At 39.7% G+C, this 19,781-nt stretch overlaps 1 long non-coding RNA gene across 14 annotated transcripts in view; it reads right to left on the reverse strand.

Moving 5' to 3' along the window:
* Positions 1-1,250: 1,250 nt before the first annotated feature.
* LOC138822494 (uncharacterized) overlaps positions 1,251-19,781 on the reverse strand; it is a 44,426-nt gene continuing 25,895 nt past the window's right edge. For 9 of the 14 annotated variants that reach the window (XR_011370501.1, XR_011370498.1, XR_011370495.1 and 6 more), the window contains one exon: positions 1,466-3,320. This is a non-coding gene — a long non-coding RNA (uncharacterized lncRNA). Of the gene's footprint in view, positions 1,367-1,465; positions 3,321-4,912; positions 5,083-9,776; positions 9,896-18,172; positions 19,215-19,781 lie in introns of those variants that run through there. The other 5 variants (XR_011370497.1, XR_011370499.1, XR_011370496.1 and 2 more) reach the window with 5 other exon arrangements.

The following is a 19,781-nucleotide window of genomic DNA, read 5'->3' on the forward strand; positions in this document are numbered from 1 at the left end:
GAGTCACACAGCCTCCTCCACAGACAGAGTAGGCATTGTTTACATAATATGAAGTGGCCCTGTGGCTCAAGTGGTAGAGTGCCAACTTTGAGCAAAAGAAACAAAAAGTGCAAGATCCTGAGTTCAAATCCTAGTACTGACACAAAAGACAAGGCTTTCTCTGCATCTCTATGTTATGGCATCTCATTTACCTCAGAGATGATCGTTGTTAAGATTCCTGAGTGCTTACTTCAACATTTTATTTGGATGAATCTAATAAATTCTTTCTCCCCCAGTATTTTAACACAACAGTAATTAGGCCACTCATGGTGTGTGCAGACCTCTTCAATTTTTGCTTAACATTTTTGCTTTCATTTCAGCACACAGGACTCTTTCATTTATCTCTTTTTTTGGCCGGTTGTGGGGCTTGAACTCTGGGCCTGAACACTGTCCCTCAGCATTTCAGCTCAAGCCAAGTGCTCTACCACTTGAGCCACAGTGCCACTTCTGGTTTTCTGGTGGTTTATGGAAGATATGCCAGCCTAGGCTGGCTCTGAACTGTGACCCTCAGATCTCAGCTTCCTGAGTAGCTAGGATTACAGGTGTGAGGCACTGGCACCTGGCTTTATTTATCTTTGATGGTTGCTTATGACAGATGAACGTAGGCTATTAGTCAGGACCAACAAAGTTAATCCACTAAGAAGCACAGACAAGAAACTTCTTAGATTTTGTGGATCCTAGGATCTCTGGACCTACTCTTCTTCCTTCCTCTTCTTTTGAACACTGCTTTAACAATGCAAGGATTATCACTAGCTCACACCAACAGTCTGATGGGGCTACTACCTCTGGTCTCAAATCACAGCTCATTTACTCAGGCCTAAGGTAGAAAAAACAAAATGTATCTACCAGACACTTTGGGGACACATTTCAAGCAAAATCGTGACCAGTCTTGCCTCAACCTTTGCATCTATGAGTAAGAGAAGAAATCATGTGGAGACAGTGATTCACAGACTCCGGGCTATTCAGTGGGTACAGCAGAGCTGCTGGAAGCTCTTCAGTCATTCCTTCAGAGAGCTCTGTCCATTGTGATGAAGATTTGTCCCCTGCTAGAGGCTTACCTGGAACTTGTCTTGGAATACAAAATTGGAAAGACTCACCATTTTCTCAATTTGAGAGAGAGGCTCAGAGCATAGCCGCACCCCTCCCCCCAATGCTGCTTTATCACTTTCCTCCTTTTTTTTTTTTTGGTACCACTTCTGTTGTTCACAGTCTTTGGTGATAGCCCTGCTACCCACACTTTTAGGGCCAGTGAGTGGATCCATGTGGAATGGAGGGGAAAGGAGTTGTTTCATCACTTTGGAGGCTTCTGGCTACCATGAACAGAACCCTGTGGCACAAATGAATTTAAATAAACAACATCAGATATATACCACGTGCAGGTACAGAAGGAGGGATGTGTCAAGATAAGACGCAGACAGTAGCTGGGTGGGGATGCATCATGGTTTATTTTGGCATATCTATTCAACATATTAAGTCCATCTTTGGGAATAAGATGGTGGCCTTGCTCTAGGAGACATTGTCTGCTGTTGCTTCACAGAGACAGGAAACTTCTCCCCTCCTCCCTTACACCCTTGACATGCATTCCCTCATTCGCCAGAACTGCATCACCTGGCCAATTGCTGAGCCAATCATTGATAAGAGGAATTTAGAAAACAAGCCCTGGCTGAGAAAAATTCTCTGGGGTTGAACAGATAGCTGTTTGGGCTGCCACTGCCCTTTTTAAAAATTCACTGTGTATTTTTGTTTGTCAAGCAGATCACATCTGGGACACTGGCAGAGAGGAAAGTGGGTAGAACTTTTCTTCTTCAGGGGAGAGATAGGGAGAGTTCTTTCTCTGCAAATCCCTTATCTGAGCAAACCTAGGTCCTGGGAATGAATGGACTCGGAGGAAGGCATTAGAGTGACAGGGAGGAAGAGGAAGAGGTGTAGCTTCAGAGTGAAGCCCGCCTCCTACTTCCTTTTCCATCTTTCTTTACTTTTTCTTCTTCTAAAGTTTCTGTTCTCTGCAGAGACCCAAGCATCCAGAATAGAAGCTCCCAATAGATTTATCTACTCATTTATCCTTCTCTGGGAACAATTGCTTTGTTAGCAGTGAAAAGATTTTTTCACCCAATCTTTGTTTTCACCCTTGTGGGCTTTCTGCTTATTATTGGTTGTTTTTTTTGTTGTTTTGTTTTGTTTTCTTGCTTTTCCTTTTTGTACCAGTCCTGGACACTGTCTCTGAATTATTTTTTGCTCAAGGCTGGCACTCTACCACTTGAGTCACAGCTCCAATTCTGGTGGTTTCTTTTGTTAAATTTTTTGGGGGGGTCCGGTCATGGGGCCTGAACTCTGGGCCTGGGTGCTGTCCCTCAGCTCTTCAGCTCAAGGCTAGCGCTCTACCACTTGAGCCACAGTGCCACTTTCTGGCTTTTTTTCTTTTTGCTTATGTTGTGCTTAGGAATTGAACCCAGAGCCTCAGGCATGCAAGGCAAGCGCTCTACCACTGAACCACCTTCCCAGCCCTGGTGGTTTCTTTTGGTAGTTAATTAAAAAAGAAGAGTCTCACAGGCTTTCCTACCCAAGCTGGCTTTGAACTGCGATCCTTAGATCTCAGCCTCCTGAGTAGTTAGGATGACAGCGGTGAGCCACAGGCTCCTGGCTCTGCTGATTATATTTTAAGCTTAAAATGGAAAAGCTTCTCTTTGAAATCTTCGCTTATGTGTCAAATGTCACTGGAGAGTTGGAACCAATTTACCATGTGTTTATATCATTTCATTCATTCCCTAATGCATTAATTCATTCATAATCCTGTAATATCATAAGCACAAGTCCAATGCTGGCCCTTCTTTCTTGCCATAGGGGGGATTTGGGCATGCCCTTTGAGGCCAGACTCCCAGGAGAGTCAAATGAAGAAATACCAAGGACTGAGGCAAGTACTGAGAAATATAGTCCCCAAATTCCTTCCATGGAATTTTGCTCCAGAATCCATGCTGCCTAAATCCTGGAATAGGTCACCTGCCTAATCTTGTTTCACAGACAAAGTTGGCACAAGTCAGCTGATGCTTTCTGTTGATCTCTCCTCCACATCTTCAGGAAGGAGACCACATAATTACATGACCAGAAGATCATGTGACCGTGTGACCACACGTCTCTTTCGCTGCTCCAAAGATAGCAGACACGTGGGATGGGGAACCACATTGGTTTCTGCATCAGGCTGACTCATTCCTTCTGTCTCTACTCCTTTCCAGCATCACAAATCTTGAGATAATGTTTGCTTGTTCTTCAGTTTTCTGGTCTACCTAATGGGAACAAAGATAATGTTTACCTCACAGGGTGATTGCAAAGCTAACTCATGGGAAGTCTCTGGTCTAGGCCCTGCCTCTAACAGTGCTCAATACACTGTATTCTTTTTCCTATCTGAAAGTGTATTTTGGTCCCAAACAGTACTATTTTCATAAGCAGAGAAGCATGATCATATGCTGTTGCTGTTCAGAAGGAGGTCATCAGCAAAAGGTTGTTGCTCAGACTGGGTCTCTCTCCTGCTTGGGGGCTCGAGTTGTTTGGTCACCCCATGCCTGTCGCTCCCTCAACATGTTAGAATTGAGCTGCATGTCTCACTTTGAACTATGATTATTGCCAGTAAACACTGGGCATAAACTGCATTGGAAATGATTCTTGAAGAGTTTAGTGGGACAGAAAATACACAAATGCAGAACATAGGCAACTAGACTAAGAGCCTTGACCATTGCCAAATGTAGAGTAGCAAAGAGATCAAGGAGAAAACTCCATGATTATTTCATCCACATGAGTCTCTCTGCCTTCGCTTGTGTGTGTGTGTGTGTGTGTGTGTGTGTGTGTGTGTGTGTGTGTGTGTGTGTTTAAAAGAGACAATATTATGATGATATTATATTGTGCTATAGATCCCCCAGATTAGTACCCACAGACGGTTTTGCTTGACCCACAGAAGATTTTAGACTTTCAAATTAGTTTGTCAGGTCTGGTGCCTGTGGCTCACACATGTCATCCCAGATACTCAAGAGGCTGAGATCTGAGGATCAAGGTTCAAAGCAAGCCTGAGCAGACCAACTGGAGAGGCTCTTATCTCCAATTAATCAGCAAAAAAGACAGAGGAAGAGGTGTGGTTCAAGTTGGTAGAGCACCAATCTTGAATTTTTTAAAAAGCTAAATCAGAGCATGAAAACCTGAGTTCAAGTTTCAGTGCCCACTACCACACACAAATTAGTTTTCAACATTTAAAGAATAGATGGTTTCATTCTGCATCTGGAGGAATAGATAGCTGGAGTTGAAAATTGCTACCATTAAAAAATGTCATTCTAGCTGGGAGCTGGTGGCTCACATCTGTAATCCTAGCTACTCAGGGGGCTGAGATCTGAGGATCTCGGTTCAAAGCAAGCCGGGGCAGGAAAGTCTGTGAGACTCCTATCTCCAATAAACCACCCGAAAACCGGAAGTGGCGCTGTAGCTCAAGTGGTAGAGCGCTAGCCTTGAGCTGAAGAGCTGAGGGACAGCGCCCAGGCCCAGAGTTCAAGCCCCATGACTGACAAAAAAAGAAAAAACATCCTTGTAATTATAAAATAAATGATGCACAGAGGGGTTACAGTTCCATAAGTCAAGTCATGAGGACAATTCTTCTTAGCCAGTGGTCACCCCTTCCCATGCTCTCTTGCAGTGTTTCCTCCACTCCCATCTCCACCAGTAAGTTGGATAGTTCATTTAAAAGTGTCCATTGAGTACTGTTACAGCATTGGTTCACCCTTTGTCCCTCCATTTCTATGCCTCCAACTTCCCACCATTTGAAAGGCCAGAAAGGTGATTGGGGGGGGCAGGGGAAAGGGGGCGCTACATTTCCTGGAACTTCATCTCCACTCACCCATATGGCTCAGTGGAGTTTGCTGCCTGCATCCCTGAGCAGATCATCTGCTTAGCATGATCCAGATTCTTCTGAGGGTTCTAACTACAGCAAGGCTTGCTCCATTCTTCCAGCCAAAAGGGGAAATAAAGGCAGATTGATATTTTCCTGTCTGTCTGACATTTCACCCCCTGTCCCAGAAAGAATGTGTATCATTAACTTTATTGATCATAACAGCCATTATTTAGTAGAATTTAGGATGATTTCAGCACCTTCTCTCAATGGATTCTTTTGAATTGTAGGCATTAACTTCTCCCACTTGGTAGAAGAGGAGACAGAAGTTCAAAGAAGCTAAGGAATTTACTGGGCCAACCTCTGATGCAGATTGACTGACAAAACACAACCCCCTGCCCTGGAACATTAAGTAAATATGATAAACTGTACTTCTCTTCTGTTCTTTATCATATCTAAACTGCTACAGGCAAAAGAAATAATAATCCTTGGAGAAGTATAAGATGTTATAGTTGTCTAAAATGGTTCTCATATGGGGCTGGGAAGGTGGCTCAGTGGTAGAGTGCTTGCCTGCATGCATGAGACCCTGTGTTCTATTCCTCAGCACCACATAAGCAAAAAGAAAAAAATCTGGAAGTGGTGCTGTGGCTTAAGTGGTAGAGCGCTATCCTTGAGCTGAAGAGCTGAGGGACAGCGCCCCGGCCCAGAGTTCAGGCCCAACGACCAGACCCAAAATTTAAAAAAATGGTTCTCATACAACAAAAAGAGATGACTATAAGGTCAACAATTAAATTAAAACAATCCTTTGAAAGACTCATATTACTTAAAGAATAACCTAGATAATCATGTATTTACTACTGAAATTAAGTTTTGAATGTATAAAAATGGCACTGAAGCAATAGAGAATGGCCCTAGTTCTCTCTAACCAAATAGACTTAGGGTCCCATATGCAGTTCCCCCAAGAGATAGACAATAACGAATAAACAAACATGCAGAGAATCACAGGAATTTGCACACACAAAGATGGAAAATCTCAAAGTCCACCCCCTGACCCCTCATGGCAGTGCTGTTAAGCATTGAAAGGGGCCCACTGCTTGTGTCTTCAGGAACACCAGCCAATCTCAAAAGGCAGACACAGAAAACTCCCATAGCACTGGACACAGACCGGGCAGAGACCAAGACCAGAGACCAGGCACAGCAACACCCAGTCAGAGACAGCTCCCACTGCCCCACTGCTCAGCCCACAATTGATATGAAGGAACATAGTGGCCTACCAACCTGAAATCTGCAACAATAGATACAGAAATCTGCCACAGCACTGACAGTCATCCAAAACCAGTTCTAGGATCAGTAAGTATCAGGCTGGAGCCACTCACCCCACACAGGAGACCAGTACTGCAGCACTGGTTAGTGACCCACAGAGGTTGATCTGGACCTCTCTCCCTGCTAAGAAGGAACAACACACTTGAAGCACACAAAGAGGCCTGAGCCCTTCCATATTCCCACCACCCCAACTGCTGGCTTCCAGTGGAAGGCTACAGGAACTCCAACTAGACAGGTGCTAGGACCCTGTATCCCCCATAGCACTGGCTATCCAGAGAAAGGTCAGTGTGAGAACCAACGTTCACTCACCCACAGGGACATGCCCCCTCATCCCAGAGTAGTCCAAATCTCGGCCCTCCCTAACAGACAAGTCAGGCACTGGTAGAGGGCTCTCCTGTCAGAAAACACAAACATGTGTGCTAACCAGCCACCTGTAGAGCATTTCCACCAGGAACAGCCAAGTGAATGCATGCACCAGCCCTATACAGGAGTGCAAGCTGCCTAGGTGCCAAACCCTGACGAGAACTGCAGGCCCATTAAACATTTGCAGGTCAAATCACAGGTACATGCTGTCCACCAACAGAGCACACCCTTGTTGGTAGCTGCAGCACTGAACCCTGCCAGGACCCACTGGTCCCTGTCTGGAACTGCAAAAAGAGTAAATGTATGAGTAACAGGCAGAGCACATGTAAACACATACAAGATGCACCAGACCAACTGCTGGTCACTTGTTGGAAGAGAACCAACCCAGGGCCAAGGCACAAAAAAAGCCCTGTGCACAGTGAGGACCCCAATCCTTCTGAAGCCAATGCCTAACCCAGACTCCTGAAGCTAACTTCAGTCCCCGCTGCAGACCAGACCAAGCTCCTTTCAGTTATCCCAGGGCTGATTATGCACACAGGTGCTAGCCAGCTTGGGGACCCTGCTTCAGTTACCCTACCCAGTGTAAACCAGCCCAGGCAAAGTGAAGGCTGTTGGTACCTGACAGGCAAAAATTGGGCCAACAGACAAAGATTAGACTACAGCACCGACAATCCCTGAACCCAAATGCATATACCAAAAGGAAAGATTACAAGAGTCATGGACAGTCAAGAAAACAAACCAAATCCAAAAGCCAGCAGCAATCCAGGAAAGAACTACAGTAACAAGGAAGAAGAAATGGAGGACAAAGGAACCAGTAAAGAAATGATGGCCAAATTGGCCAATGAAATAAAAGGGAAGATGGAAAAGCAATTTCAAGAACACAAAAAGAAATATCAAAGAAATTCCAACACTTCAAAAAAGATACAGACAAAAATAGACACAGTATATACCTCATTAAAAGATAGAATTAACAATGAGACCTGATATAGGAACCATAAGTTGTCAATTTCCACAATGCAAACCATAATGGAAGCTATAGGTAACATAATAAGTGAGATGGAAAATAGAATATCAGGAGTTGAGGATAAAACAGAGAATCTGGAACAGCAATTAATAGGTATGGAAAAAAGAACTCAAAAATTACCAAAAGGAAATCCAAGAATTGGCAGAAAAAGCCAAGAACTCAAATCAACATATAAACTGGGATAGGTGAGATGGAAAAATTTCAAAAGAGTAATGGAACACCTATTCAATAAGATCATTACAGAAAATTTCCCCAATCTTAAGAGAGAAAATCTCACCTGCATAACAGAAGCATATAGAACACCTAGTAGACACGATCCTAGAACACTTCTATACATATCATAGTAAAACCATTAGACCTGAGTAGCAAGGAACTGATTTTAAATGCCACAAAATCAAAGAAGGAATTACATTACAATGGAAAAATCAAAATCGCTGAGGACCTTTCCACATAAACCCTCAATGCAAAGAGCCTGATAATGTAGTTTCCAACAACTGCCTACTCAAATTGGTGTACCCAGAGAAGCTATCGAAATGAAAACCTTTCATGACAAAAATTAAAGAAATTCATGAACACTAAACCCACACTGCAAAAAATAATAAAAGAAGAATAAAATCTGAAGAAAACAATTAAGATCAGGGAATCATATCAGACAGAAATCACTAGAAGATCAATTTAGTAAGTGCAGGGAAAGGAAAGAAGCAACAAGAAAACAAGAAAATGGCAGATAACATAACACATCTCTCTCTAATAATCCTAAACATTAACACACTCAAATTCTCCAATCAAAAGAAAAAGAACTACAGACTGGCTCAGAAAAGAAGATCCATGGGGGAGTTAGGGGGTGAGGGGAGATGGGAAGGAATGGGAAGGGATGGGAAGGGGAAACAAAGGAGGAGGCAACAATACTTGATAATAAATGTACTCATTACTTTGCCCATGTAATTGTAACCCCTCTGTACAGTATTTTCACAATATAAATAAATAAATAGCAAAAAAAGAAAGAAAACAAGATCTATTAATTTATTGTCTCCAAGAGACCCATCTCACAGCCAAAGTAAAAACAAACTCCAAGTCATGTTATGGAAAAGATCTTCCACCCAAATGTACCCTGTAAGAAGGCAGTAGTCACCATATGGATATCTGATAAAAAACAGACTTCTCATTAAAATCAGTACAAAAAGACAATGTAGGTCCCTACATATTAATAAAGGGAATGATCCATAAAGAGAAAATCATAGTGGTCAATGTCTGTGCACCAAACAATAGCGCATCTAAATGTGTTAAACAAAAACTCTTGGATTTACAGAACAAGAAAGACCCAAACAAAATAATAGTGGGAGAGTTTCACACTCCATTCTCACCAAAGGACAGGTCAATCAAACAAAACAAGCCAAGAAGCCTCTGAACTAAATGACACCATAACCTCTTCTCAGTAGCTTGTGGAACATTCTCCAAAATAGATAATTTTATAGTTCACATAAAGAACCTAAACAAATAAAGAGAATTGACATAATCCCTTGCATCCTATTAGACCATAGTGGAATTAAACTAGTTTGTAAGAACAAAGCATACTGTAGAAATTAGTCAAATACAGGGAGGCTGAACAGCACACTACTGAGTAAGACCTGGGTCACAGAAGAAATTAGAAAGTTCTTCCAATTCAATGAAAATGGAAACACATCACAACAGCACCTCTGGGATACAGCAATAACAGTGCTGAAGGGAAAGACCTAAGCATAAAGAAAACAGAAGCAGCTCAAGTAAATAATCTCATGATATAATTAAAATTGCTAGAAAAGGAAGAAAAAAGTTAAATCTAAAGGGAGAGAGATGTTAAAAAAGGTTATGGCAGAAATCGAGATAGAAATTTTTTAAATATACCTGAAATTAATACAACAAAAAGCTTCTTCTTTAAAAAGTGATTAAATTGACAGACCACTTGTGAGGTTACCAAAAATGAAGAAGGAGGAGGAGGAGGAGGAGGAGGAGGAGGAGGAGGAGGAGGAGGAGGAGGAGGAGGAGGAGGAGGAGGAGGAGGAGGAGGAGGAGGAGGAGGAGGAGGAGACAAAACAACAAGATCTGGGATGCCACATGAAAAATTACAAAGTAGGCTTCATCCCACAGATGCAAGAAACATACACAAGATATATACATACATACCTACATGCCACATATGCAAATCCATAAATGCAATTCAGCACATCAACAGAGCCAAGATCAAGAACCACATGATCATCTCAACCGATGTACAAACAGCCTTTGACAAAATCCATCCACTCCTATTCAAAGAATATAAGGCACTTATATTCAAAGAACAGAAGGAAAATTCTTTAAAGCAACAAAAGTAATATATCATAGACCAACAGCCAAAAGAATACTACATGGGGAAAAACTAAAACCATTTTCCCTAAAATCAGAAACAATGCATAGATGCCCACTTTCTCCATTCTGCTTCAATATGGTTACAGGATCCTTAGCCAGAGAAGTAAGGCAAGAAAAGCACATTCAAGGGATCCACATAAGGACAGAAGAAATGAAACTATCCTTATTTGCAGATGACATGCTGTTATACCTGAAGGACCCCAAATACTCCACTCCCAAACTCATAATAGACCACTTCAGCAAAGTAGCAGGATACAAAATTAATCCACAAAAATGAGCAACCTTTGTGTATGCCAACAATGCTCAAGCAGAAAGGGAAATCATGAAAACAACACAATTTGCAATAGCCTCAAATATATATATATATATATAGGAATTAACCTAACCAAAGATGTAAAAGATCTATTTAGTAAAAACTATATACATCTAAAAAAGAAATCAGACACTAGGAAAGTGAAAGACCTCTCATGTTCTTGGAGAGGTACAATCAATATTGTGAAAAAGGCTATACTGCCAAGCACCAGTAGCTCACACTTGTAATCCTAGCTACTCAGGAGGCTGAGATCTGAGGATCACAGTTCAAAGCCAGCTCAGGCAGGACCAAGGCCCCGAGTTCAAGCCCCATGACCAACCAAAAAAAAAATGAAAAAAAAATGGCCCAATAATATAAACATTCAATGAAATCCCCACCAAAATCCCAATGGTGTTCTTTACTGAAATAGAGAAAACAAATAAAAAAATTCATGTGGAACAACAAAAGACCTAAAATAGGCAAAGAAATTCAAGTTCTACAAGGAGCCATGGTAATAAAAACAGCTTGGTATTAGTACCAAAATAGAACCAAAGACCAATGAGATTAGAAGACCTAGAAATAACACCACATACTTTCAGTTATCTGATATTCAACAATGGATCCAAATACATACAGTAGGGAAAACATAGCCTCTTCAACTATTGGTGCTGGAAAAACCAGGAAGCCACATGCATGTTTGTCAACATGCACTAACATCAATTCAAAATGGATTAAAGACCTCAACCTCAGACTCAAAACTCTGAAACTACTGTAAGACAGTGTAGGAGAGACTTTAGAACTTATAGGCTCAGGCAGGAATTTCCTAAATCAAATCCCAGGGGAACTACAGATTGGAGAAAGACTGGACAAATGAAAAGACATAGGTACTAAACAAGGAAGACAGCCAATCAATTGGGAAAAATCTCTACCAGCAATACATCAGACAAGGCCTAATATTCCATATAAACAGGGAACTCAAGAAACTAAGCCCCTCCCAAGTCTAATAAACCAATCACTAAATGGGCAATGGACCTCAAAGGAGGTTTCTTAGAATACAAGGTAAAAATGGCAAAGAAACTGTCATCCCTGGCCATAAAGGAAATTTAAATCAAAACAGTCCTGAGATACCATCTCACCCCAGTTAGACTGGTCAATATTCTGAATTCAGACAAAAACAAATGCTGGCGGGGATGTGGAGAAAAAGGAACCTATTGCACTACTGGAGGGTGTAAACTAATACAACCACTCTGGAAAGCAGTCTGGAGGTTCCTCAAAAAACTAAACATAGACCTTCCCAAAATCCAGCCATACCACTCCTAGGCATTTACTCTGAGCATCATGAACCAGAATATGAACAGGATACCTGCACATCCAAATTCATTGCTGCAATATTCACAACCTCCCACAAGAAGCACTCAGATGTCCCACAACAGATGAATGGATACAAAAAATGTGGTACCTATAGCCAATGGAATTTTAAACAGCCATTACAAAGGATATAATGGCATTTGTAGGGGAATGGATGTAACTAGAACAAATCATGTTGAGCAAGGTAAGCCAAGATTATGGAGACAAAAGGTGCATGAGCTGGGCGTCAGTGGCTCACGCCTGTAATCCTAGCTACTCAGGAGGATCACAGTTCAAAGCCAGCCCGGGCAGGAAAGACTGTGAGACTCCTATCTCCAATAAACCACTAGAAAAATGGAAGTGGCGCTGTAGCTCAAGTGGTAGAGCACTCGCCTTGAGCTGAAGAGCTGAGGGACAGCGACCAAGCCCAAAGTTCAAGCCTCATGACCAACAACAGCAACAAAAAAGGTGCATGTTCTCTCTGATATGCAGATGTTAGATTTAAAGCACAACAAGATATGATCAAGTATACAGGGTTCTAGACACAGATATATAGTGAGACCAAAAGAGGATAGCCTTAGGAGAAAAGCACCAAAATGTAATACACAAGCAGCTCTTCATATATATATATATATATATATATATATATATATATATATATATATATATATATATGTATATATATATAAATCATAGACATATATATAAAATCATACACATATTGAAAAGAACTCCAAAGAAAACAAAGGACCTTTTCTTAATTTGTCTTATCATTTTTAGATGACTCTATTTTTTTACCTCATATATGGTGTATTCACATGCATATGTGAAAGAAGGTGGGGACAGAGCACAGAATCAGTGGAAGACAAGTAAAAATAGATAGCAGTGGGGCTCATCAACTGCATTGGACATTGATGTAAGTGAACCAAGCAACTAGTGGAGGAGATGGAAAGAAAGGCAAGAGAGAATGAGGGAACAGATGATACTAAGGAAAAGGAAAGAAATGTACTTATCACCTGACATATGTAAATGTAACCTCACTGTATATCACATCTAAAACATCAATAAAGTAATTTTTTAAAGCTATGTATAATGGGGAATGGTAATACTCAGCACTGTGGAGGCAGAAGCAAGGGGACTGCAAGTTCAAAGCCATCTCTACAGTAAAATTTTTTGTCTCAAAAAAACAAAAAAAGGATATGGATGTTACAGGTCTTGATAGACCATGTGAGGTTCTGGGTTAGATCTCTAGCACAAAACAAAACAAAACAACAACAACAAGAACTAGTCTTTGTATAATTAATTTACAGTGATAATTACTGAAAGAAATGGCCTATATAGGGCTGGGAAGGTGGCTCAGTGGTAGAGCGCTTGCCTTGCATGCATGAGGCCCTGGTTTCGATTCCTCAGCACCACATAAGCAAAAAGAAAAAAAACCCGGAAGTGGCACTGTGGCTCAAGTGGTAGAGTGCTAGCCTTGAGCTGAAGAGCTGAGGGACAGCGCCCAGGCCCAGAGTTCAGGCCCCACGACTGGACCCAAAAATAAATAAATTAATTAAAATGCCAAAAAATATTAAAAAAAAAGAAATGGCCTATATAAATAAAAACCAAGAAAGAAACCAACTAAAATGGTGCACAATAGAATCTGGCAGGGGGGAAAACTACAAAGGAAACATCACATCTGCAAAATCTGGTTTCAAGAAACATTAGTATGTATAAAAATCTTCAATATATAATTAATTTTTTAAAAAAGTTTTTAATTCCTCCTAAAACCTCTAGACCAAATTTTTTTTTCACTGAAGAATTCTGTCAGGTGATTTTGACACAGTAAATAATTTTACAATAAATGATGTCCTAGGAGTTGGCACTTGTAGTTATAAAATGTGGCATGGGAAAATTGGGAGGGAGCAGAGGAAGGGGTGATATTGTCCAAAAGAAATGGACTCATTAATTGCCTTATGAAATTGTAACCATTCTGTACATCAACTATATAATTATAAAAATATTTTTAAATATGCCAAGTTAAAAAAAAAACCTCATAGGTCTAAACATAACCCACAAACTACAACACTTTAAATGAAAGCACATGAAACTTCATGTATTTGTGTTGCTTTGAAAATGACCTCTGTGTACACTTTAGTGGGGTTTTTTGTTTGTGGTTTTAGTTTTGTCTTTGGATTGTTGTTCTTCATCACTGATGTCATGAAGCTTGGACTCAGCCTGGGTGCTGTCACTGAGCTCTTTAGTTCGAGGATAGTGGTCTACCATTTTGAGCCACATCTCTAATTTCAGGTTTTGAGGACTGTTCATGAGTGCGCCACTAGCACCCGGCTACACTTCGGATTTTATTATTTTTTGTCGGTTGTGGGCCTTGAACTTTGGGCTTGGGTGTTGTCTCTTCAAAATTCTACCACTAGAAACAGGGTCAATTCCGGTCTTCTGAAGATTATAGTCTTACGGACTTTCTTGCTGGCCAATACTAATACTGTGTCTTTGAGAAATCATTAACGACAGCCCGAGATTTCTATAGGTAACAAAGGCCTGGATATTTTTTCATGACAAGTTGATTAAAGACAAAGCATTGGGGAAGCTTTACAGATATTTAAGAAAAGGACACAAAACACCATCTCTAGAAAGATGGCTTACATTTACATTTTCATTCTAAGAAGGCACCCTCTAAAACTTCCTTTCTATTCATAAAGTACAAGTAATTCCATCAAAAGATAGCAGCAGCACATAAATAGTCTGCAATATGATACAAAAACAGCAAAGATGTAAGCCATAACATATTATGTAAAGAACTGAAAATATTCAAACAAGACCAAGAAAAATGATCCCATTTACACTATGTATCTCCTATAAGCTTACTTATAGTACAGCATTATATGGGCCAACCTTGTCTATCTGCTTGTTTTCATTGCCAATTAGGCAGAAAATAGCCACAAGTGAAGGTGTGATACAAGAGGTAGACCTCAAGCCTTTAACAAAAAGCCAAGTAAGAAAAGCAAGTTCCTGACTTCAAACCCCAGTACTAGCACAAAAAATAAAATAAAACTATTATTATCTCGATGAAAATAATAGGGAAGGTAGTGCCATTACATCAGCATTTTAGAGCTTAAATATAAATAAATTGATGTTATTTAAATGAAATTATGAATGTATATGGAGGAAACAGAGATTATGTTTTCTAACTGTGGAGTCAGGGAGGAACTTTAAAGCAAAATGTAAATATCAGAAACAAGAAAAAAAGATGGACTAATTTTGGCATAAAATAGTATGTTGGTATATATCACTAACAAAAACTAGAATAACATATTTGAAAAAAAATAATCTGCAACATATTTGATAGGTAATATATGTTGTAAAAATATTTTTAAGCTTTCAGATGCAGAGTGGTAGCTCAACAAAATGAAGCTGGAAATTGAAATATAACAGGGGAAAGTAAAGGGGAGGAGTGTAAATGAATGAAGAGTGGGTAGTAATGGCAGTATGCAGTGATAATATTCAATGCATATCCTATGAAATGAGGAAAGTTGAAGAAATGGCTTGGGTTGGTGAGAGGGAGGTGGTAGAATGATGATAGGATTGATATTGAGTAAGATACTTTGTACTTATAAACTGGTACATTGACAGATAAACCCTTTGTACAACTACTTGAAGATAATCAAAATATAAAAAACAAAAAAAATTTAGCTGGGTGCCAGTGGCTACAACTGTAACTCTAGCTTCTTAGGAGGATTTGAGTATTGAAGCCAATCTGGGCAGGAAAATCCATGAGATTTTCACCTCTAATTAATCACCAAAATGTCAGAAATAAAAGTTCTGGCTCAAGTGGTAGAGCACTAGCCCCAAGCAAAAAGAGTTCAAAAATAGTGCCCAGACCCCATTGTTCAAGCCCTGTACCAACAGACACACACACACACACACACACACACACACACACACACACACACACACACACACACACACACACACACACACACACACAAATGTCTCAAAACTCACTAAAAAGAAATCTTCCTAGGCTGGTAGTAGTGACTCACACCTCTAATCCGAGCTACTCAGCTTGATATCTGAGGCACTTAGTTCAAAGACAATCCAAGCAAGAAGATCCTTGAGCCTTATATGTAAATAAATAATAAAAAACCAGAAGAGGGGCTGTGGCAATACACAATACAGGCACAAAAGGCAAAACAAAACTTGTTTCAGTCAAATAACATCATATATTATACTCAGAGTAATATAAATTGTCAAAAAGACCTTTTGAAAATATATACAAAAAGCACTAAAAGTACTAGTACCCTTTAACCCACTGGCTGTAACAAAACAATAAAAGAGAGGCAATTGATAAGCTAAGATGATGTTTACCATGCTAATTCATAACTTAAAAAGTGAAGAAACATATAAACTAGCTAGTAGGTGATTGAATAATACAATACTTTTTATCATGACATTCAGACATACAATGTTAGTCTACGTATATATTTATGTAGATAGATGATAAATAGCTAGATAGGTAGATATATGAGCAGAAATATATTTGCTGCTAATTATTCAATATTAAAAGCCTCCACAAGCATTTATATATTCCTATTCTAAGTTCTTGTCTCCTGCCTCAACATAAAAGGAAAATAAACATCCATAACTAGCATTTTACTTTTACAGGAACTGAGCACAATCTTCTCAAACAGGTCACTCCATCTTTCACCACACAGTCAAGCCCTCTACTTTTTAAATTTACATATCTCCTTTTTAAATTTGAGGCTAGAATTCTTACACTTCTCCCCCCTCCTCTCTCGTGACAACTAAAAGTGTAAATGGTCATCATGTTTTTTAAATACGCTCATTGAAGCCAGGACCCAATCACCTTCTTAGTCTTACTTTATTTCCATTCTTTTTGTTGTTGTTGTTGGTCATGGGGCTTGGATGCTGTCCCTCAGCTCTTCAGTTCAAGGTTAGCACTCTTAACACTTGATGCACAGTGCCACTTCCAGTTTTCTGAGTGGTTTATTGGAGATAAGAGTCTTATGGCCTTTCCTGCCTGGGTTGGCTTTGAACCGTGATCCTCAGATCTCAGCCTCCTGAGTAACTAGGATTACAGGTGTGAGCCACCAGTGCCCAGCCTCACTTTATTTCCAAAAGAAAGCGTCCAGCTCTCAAAGCAGAGCCTTATACAAAACATGTACCAAATAAATTTATTCCATTAACATTTTCTATGTACTTACTGCATGACAGCAGGACAATACAATACTGTGTTTGGATCTCAAAAATCATGAAATATGTTCATGTATAAATATGACTAGTGCTTGGGAAAATTGGGAAGTGGAGTAGAAGTATCAATAGGTTATTGATATATTATTATCCTCACAATAGTATGTATATTAGCTCAAATTCCCAAAAATAGCTCAACAATGTCTTATGCATGTTTTAAATATTTGATAACAATATGTCTATATAAATATATCAAGTATCAATAGATATTTGGGAATAAGAGAGGTAAAATAGAGAAAAAAGGCTTTGATTAACCTAGACATAAACAATAAACAAGTACTACTATACTGAAGCCTGTATCTTGAGAGGTGGAGATTAACACTGTCAAATTCAGATTCACCATACATCTTCCAAGAATACAATTCTGAAGATATATAAGCAAAAGTTATGGTTATAGTTTGGAAAGAATCCAATGATAGATCTGAAGTTTGTCTTCCTTTCTTAGGGAAATAGAAATGTAAGAGGAAGATATCAAAACATTCCCAACACAACAGTTGATTTCCTCCTGGTATCATTTAGTGCATTTTTAATCTAACTTGACTCATTTTCTAAATTGTTACAGTTCCTCAAACTATGGTGCAGAATGACAATATGAAAAGAATGCAAATGCAGTGAGACAAAGGTAATCTCTACAAATTAGTTCATTTAAACTTGCTTGCTATTTTCTCATTCAAAAATGCTATACTGATGCATTTCACTCAAAGTGGATTTCACTCAGTATTCTTTTGCTTGCTTGCATTTTGAGTTCTGCTGCCTACTTTGTTAGCATAGGGTTGAGTAAGGGCAGTTCATGCTGCAAAACACAAGAAAAAAAACAGAATGTCTGTAATCTTAATGCAAAATGTTGCCATCTATTGTTATAGGAAATGATATTGAAATTTCAAAACCTAAATGAGTAAGATGAATCAGTAACTGAATAGAATTTGTCACATAATGTTTCCAATGGGAATAATAAAACAGTACAATCATCAAGGCATTTTTAAAAAGAAAAGAAAAGGTAGGCATGGTGATTCACATCTGCAATCCCTACTCATTAGACTGAGGAAGATCATTGTTCAAGGTCAATATGAGACAAAACTTTACAAGACCCTATTCTCAACCAGAAAGAGTGTAGAGGTGTACACCTATCATCTCAGCTAGGGCACGTAGACACAAACACACACACACACACACACACACACACACATACACACACACACACACACACACACACACACACACACACACACACACACACACACAAGAACAAGAGGATTACAGCCTATGCTGGCTCATGCCAAAACCAGAGATTTTTATCTCAAAACTCACAAGCACTTCTGTGCTCATAAGAGAGTAATTGAGGGGGCTGGGAAGGTGGCTCAGTGGTAAAGCGCTTGCCTTGCATGCCTGAGGCCCTGGGTTCGATTCCTCAGCACCACATAAGCAAAAAGAAAAAAATCCGGAAGTGGCACTGTGGCTCAAGTGGTAAAGCGCTAGCCTTGAGCTGAAGAGCTGAGGAACAGCTCCCAGGCCCAGAGTTCAGGCCGCACAACCGGACCAAAAAAAAAAAGAGAGAGTAATTGACTACCATGTCAAAGACTTGATTTCAAATCCTAGTATTTCCAGAGAAAAAATACTTTAAATGATGATAATATAGCAACTTTCAATTGACTATCCTTTGAAAAAGGGGACTTAAAGATAGATATTTGAGGCATCTGAACACTGGTTTTAAGGTGAAAGTTTCCAAGAGTTGGCTGGGAAGGAATTCTGGACATGGGTTCTCTGCAGTTTTTCAGTGCATGAAAATACCATGGCAATTCAGAAAATTTCGGCATGAGCCAAGGAGACCTAGGGTTTCTCCTATTCCATCCTGTAATGTTTTCGGAGTGTCTGCTTTGACTTCGAGGTCTTTGATCCATTTGGAATTGATTCTGGTGTAGGGTGATATATAAGGATCTTGCTTTAGTTTTCTACAAGTAGTTAACCAATTTTGCCAGCAACATTTACTGAAGAGGCTGTCTTTCTTCCATTCTATTTTTTTAGCTCCCTTTTCAAAGATTAGATGGCTATAGGTCTGTAGGTTCATTTCTGGGTTTTCAATTCTATTTTATTGGTCCTGAGGTCTGTTCTTATGCCAATACCAAGCTGTTTTGATTACTATGTCTTTATAGTAGAGTTTGAAATTTAGTATTGATATTCCTCCAGCAGTGTTCTTTCCGTTGAGGAGCGTTTTTGCTATTCGGGGTCTTTTATTGTTCCATATGAATTTTTGGATTGCCTCTTCTATTTCCTTGAAGAAAGCAGGCCAAAATTTTCTGAATAGAGACCTGGAAACACAACAAATCAAAGAAAGTTTGGACAAATGGGATTGCATGAAGTTGCAGAGCTTCTGCATGGCAAAGGACATAGCTAGCAAGATCAATAGAAAGCCCACCGATTGGGAGAAGGTCTTCACTAGCCATACAACAGACAAGGGTCTCATATCTAAAATATACTTGGAACTCAACAAATTAAACCCCCACAACAAATCCTCAAAGAAACAACTGTCCAATAAATAAGTGGGCTAAAGACTTAAAGAGAAACTTCTCTGAAGAAGAAAGAAGGATGGCCAATAGACACATGAAGAAATGCTCAACATCCCTAGCCATAAAAGAAATGCACATCAAACAACATTGAGATACCACCTCACTCCAGTTAGAATGGCAAAAATCAAGAACTCTAACAACAACAGATGCTAGAAGGGATGTGGACAGAAGGGATCCTTACTTCATTGTTGGTGGGAATGTAAACTTGTTCAACCACTTTGGAAAGCAGTATGGAGGTTCCTCAAAAGACTTCACATAGAGCTCCCCTATGATCCAGCAATCCCACTTTTGGGCATTTACCCAAATGTT

The sequence above is a fragment of the Dipodomys merriami genome, unplaced genomic scaffold (genome assembly GCF_024711535.1).
Source record: "Dipodomys merriami isolate MVZ:Mamm:240054 unplaced genomic scaffold, mDipMer1.0.p SCAF_1105, whole genome shotgun sequence".
NCBI lineage: Eukaryota > Metazoa > Chordata > Mammalia > Rodentia > Heteromyidae > Dipodomys > Dipodomys merriami.